This window comes from Carassius auratus, unplaced genomic scaffold, assembly GCF_003368295.1.
Source record: "Carassius auratus strain Wakin unplaced genomic scaffold, ASM336829v1 scaf_tig00216529, whole genome shotgun sequence".
In the NCBI taxonomy this organism is placed as follows: Eukaryota; Metazoa; Chordata; class Actinopteri; order Cypriniformes; family Cyprinidae; genus Carassius; species Carassius auratus.
Window position 1 is genome coordinate 78,502 of NW_020528616.1, and position 4,746 is coordinate 83,247.

General features: G+C 36.9%; 1 long non-coding RNA gene across 1 annotated transcript; it reads left to right on the top strand.

Annotated features, from left to right (window-relative positions):
- The first annotated feature begins 356 nt into the window (after positions 1–356).
- Positions 357–1,982, top strand: LOC113098342 (uncharacterized). The gene is made up of 5 exons (XR_003288993.1): positions 357–415; positions 521–644; positions 773–855; positions 1,162–1,248; positions 1,667–1,982. It is a non-coding gene; the product is annotated as an uncharacterized LOC113098342 (long non-coding RNA).
- Positions 1,983–4,746: the final 2,764 nt, after the last annotated feature.

Consider the following 4,746-nt stretch of genomic DNA (forward strand, 5'->3'; position numbering starts at 1 on the left):
GACGGGCATGGCCGCAAATTTGTCTTTTCTCTCCTTCATGACCTTGATTAATGAAATATGGAAATATGTACATAGTATTATTTATTTTTTCTGTCATTGCTTTAATGTCTTAACTTAGATTTCATATACTGTATATTGGCCCTCTTTTCCAAGGAGTGTCTGTTCTTCTGTTTGTAATGTAGGTTGGATTTTACATAGTTATTTTTGAACAAGAAAATGCAATTGCTGTGGCGCCTGCATTATGGGTAGAGGAGGTGAATGGGGTAAGGGAACATGCGCGCACACACACACACACGTAATACCATAAACAACATATTCCCTGAAATGTTTTAGGTTCTGATTTGGCAAAGCCCCCCCCAAAGTCCAGTTAAGGAGCTCTGGAAGCGGCACAAAATAAGAATACTCTCCCAGACTGGTGAGAAAACTGAATAAATATATAGTCATGTGGAGGTACACTGCCTTTACACAGTAAAATGATTACAAAAACTAAAAGGACAACTCAAATTTACTCTGTCCTTAGACAACTATAAGACAGCCAGAGAACGAGCCAAAAAAGCTGTAGAAAGTTCAAACGTGGACACAGAAGAAGAGGTGCTAAAAGAGCGGGAAAAAAGTACCATCAAAATACTGGAGCGAGAGTTCAGGTAAACACACGTGATTGCTTTTGTCATGCATTACTCCACTGTTCATGTATAAAAATCATGCCATGATTACAGAAAAACTACTGTATAAAACTAAACTATATATAAACTGTTTCATCCTGAATAAATAGGAGAATGTGAGATTCCTACCAAAAAAGAAGAATAATGTCCACATCCTCTCAGAAGCCATCAAGCCTCCCAAAGCCTCCAAGTTGTAAGTAACAGATTGAACTTTTGGTGTCATTTCTTGTGTTGTGATTTGATGGTGGTGCGTCAATTAGTTAACAGGTAAAATAAGTGCATTGCCAGCTGATGGGAAGAAGCTATTTTGTGTGAAATACAAACAGATTTCTAATATAAAATCCTATTTTAAAAATGTTTTGAATTTGGTTGGAGTGTCTTATATTGTGTGAGTTGTGGGTTGGTATTTTTTGTCATTGCATTTTGTGTAAAATTCCTTGTGAAAGAACTCAACTCCCCTGAACTGAGTTTATCCCATGCTTTCAATGTCTGTTTTTAGACAAACCACCTCCTGACATCACAGCTCACTCACCTGAGGAAGAAGAGCCATCCCTGCCAAATCTTTCAGCTAATAATACTTTTCATGGTATGTATTTTTAATGTTGATATTCTATTCATCTGTTAAGATAAATGTTTTTTTTTTTTAATCTTCAGTAAATTAAGATTATGGCTGCATTTTTTTTTTTTACTGTCTTCTAATCTCAATCTCTGTTACCTTAAATTATACATTCATCTCTGTAAAGCTGCTTTTAAACAATCTGCATCGTTAAAAGTGCTATATACATGAAGATGACTTGACTTACTATCCAAATTAGACCATAGCTATTGCATCTGGCAATACAGTCATGCCAATGTCTATATTTTATTTCTTGAAGAACCACACATATGTGGGAAAAAGGATGGTATGTTGATATAGCACAGGGGTTGTGTGTCAGCAATTAATCCTGCTCCATGTGCCATTTCAACACTAACATTAGCTTTATTTATCTTTATATGTTGCGTAGATACAGTTTTTGAGCCTGATGGGAGGTAGCAACATTGGAGACGCTGTGAGGAGAATCCTTCGGAAAATAGCCACCATTGAGGCCTGGTCAAATTACAGCCTTAAAGGCCGAAAAGGAAAACTGAACTTCATTGGGACAGCCTTCCACCATATTGTTTTAAGTATGCTTTTTAAAACTTCTCTCTTCTTTTCACTTCATCATGCAACTTTTTAAAGAGCAAATGATAAACAGAAACATGTCTGTACTGTCCCTGTACCTTCGAATAATTTGTTTTCTCGTTTTTGACTTCTAAACGAAAATAAAAACCAAGTATAAAAAAATCACACTGTAAAAAATGTACTGTAGAATTTACAGGATTTTACTGGCAAAAAAGTTGCAAATAAAATCCTGTAAAAATGATGTTAATTGCTGTAAAATGGATTACAGGAAATTACTGCAAAACAAATTACAGTTAATTGCTGTACACTATAAAAATAAAATAAAAGTAGTAGTAAAAAAGAGCAGTGTTCATCATTTATGCTGCGGCACCCGGGGAGCAGTTGGTGGTTCAGTGCCTTGCTCAAGGGCACCTCAGTCGTAAATAAATACAAGACCATAACATGGGTCAAATAACTTTTTTATTATTGAAAGTTTGTGTCCAAAGCACAGTGTTTGTGAAATACAGTAGTTTGTAGTATTTTTTCTAGTAACATTGAATTTAACTTGTAGTTTATTTAACAGCAATATTTTGTAATTTCACTAAAGTACAATATTTACCTGGCAAAAAAAAGTTGCCAATAAAATCCTGTAAATACCCCTTAATACAATATGATGTTGTAATAATTTAACAATGAAACCGCTTTAGAATCAGAATCAGAATCAGAATGAGCTTTATTGCCAGGTATGTTTACACATACGAGGAATTTGTTTTCGTGACAGAAGCTCCGCAGTACAACAGAATGACAGAGACAGAACATAAAACACATAATAAAAGAATAAAAAAATACAAATAAGTAGATAGTGAATGACAATATACAAATGACAATTGTAGGCAGGTATATTACAAAATGCAGTTATGTATGTACATGTAAATTATGTGCAAAATTTAAGTGTATACTAAGTATATGTGTTAGATAAATAAAGTGTATGTGTATATAAATATAAAGTGAAGTGTGTTCGGCGTTATTATCAGCTGTTCATAAGATGGATTGCCTGAGGGAAGAAACTGGTCCTGTGTCTGGTCGTTCTGGTGCTCAGTGCTCTGTAGCGTCGACCAGATGGCAACAGTTCAAAGAGGGAGTGTGCTGGATGTGAGGGGTCCAGAGTGATTTTGACAGCCCTTTTTCTCACTCTGGATAAGTACAGTTCTTGAATAGAAGGGAGGGTTGTACCGATGATTCGCTCAGCAGTCCGGACTACCCTCTGTAGTCTTCTGAGGTCAGATTTAGAAGCTGAGCTGAACCAGACAGTTACTGAAGTGCAGAGGATGGATTCGATGATGGTGGAGTAGAACTGTTTCAGCAGCTCCTGTGGCAGGTTAAACTTCCTGAGCTGGCGAAGGAAGTACAACCTCTGCTGGGCCTTTTTCACAATGGAGTCAATGTGAATGTCCCACTTCAGGTCCTGAGAGATGGTGGTGCCCAGGAACCTGAATGACTCCACTGCAGTCACAGTGCTGTTCATGATGGTGAGTGGGGGGAGTGCAGGGGGGTTTCTCCTGAAGTCCATGATCATCTCCACTGTTTTGAGCGTGTTAAGCTCCAGGTTGTTGAGAGTGCACCAGACAGCCAGCTTTTTTACCTCCTGTCTGTAAGCAGACTCGTCACCGTCCTGAATGAGGCCGATGAGTGTGGTGTCATCTGCAAACTTCAGGAGCTTGACAGAGGGGTTCTTAGATGTGCAATCGTTAGTGTAAAGGGAGAAGAGCAGTGGGGAGAGAACGCAGCCCTGGGGAGCTCCGGTGCTGATTGTACGGGTGCTGGATGTGTATTTTCCCAACCTCACTAGCTGCTGCCTGTCTGTCAGGAAGCTGTTGATCCACTGACAGATGGAGGTGGGTACAGAGAGCTTTACTGTTAAAATTAAAGAATAAGTTCAGATAAATGCTGCTTTTTTTTTTTCTTTCATTCATCAAATAACCCTGAAAAACACAAAAATGTGAAGAAGCACAACTGTTTTCATCACTAATAATCATAAATGTTTCATATGGTTTTAGTTTTACTTATTCACTTATTCATATTGCTCATAAAGTGTACTTTTGGATGTCAAAACTTTATTCAAATAAATTAAACAAATAAATGTGAATATGAGAATTTAAAAAATAAGAAAATAACAGATGCATTGTGATATAGGTGACAAAATATTTTGAGAAAAAGGATATGAAGTTATTTAATGAGCTTCCTCACTTAACCAGTTATCTGTGCTTCCTCACTGTGACGTACACTTTTCTGTAAACTGAGCCAAATATTTTTTCACCGATTTAGGGTAGAGTAAGAATATTTCCTGTATTGTGCAAGTTAGTTCATAGATATAATTTTATTTGCAATATTACCTTTTCTTTTCATCATCATATTTAAGAGTTCATGATAATTAATGTTCAACTTAATTTCTCAGTTGATTAATCCATCCACAATTCATAAAACACAACACATGCAACTGAGGTACAAGAAGTATTGACATCCAAAAGGCCTTGAAATCATTAAAAATCACATCGACAGGTAAAAAAAAAAAAGCCTCAGGTCAAATATTCATTTATCACAAATTAACTTTGACAAACACTTCCTGCTCCGAAGTCCCGATCTGAATCAACCGCGATCAGGCTCCGAAGTCCCGATCTGAAAACTTGGACCAAAGAATGTAAAAAATAACTCTATTTCTCTAATAACTCTACAACTCTATGAAAGACTCAGATCACGTATCTAAAAATAAATCGCTATAGTAAAAGAGAAATAAGAAGAGGAGTGAAGTTTCCTACTGTTATGCTGTGTTTGGTCCTCACTCGCGTCTGACGCTCCGCGTCGCGTCTCCGCCCCTCACACGCGCGTTTACAGCGCTAATTAATCATCTTTGTTAATTATTATACATTTACTTCATTGTCAGCT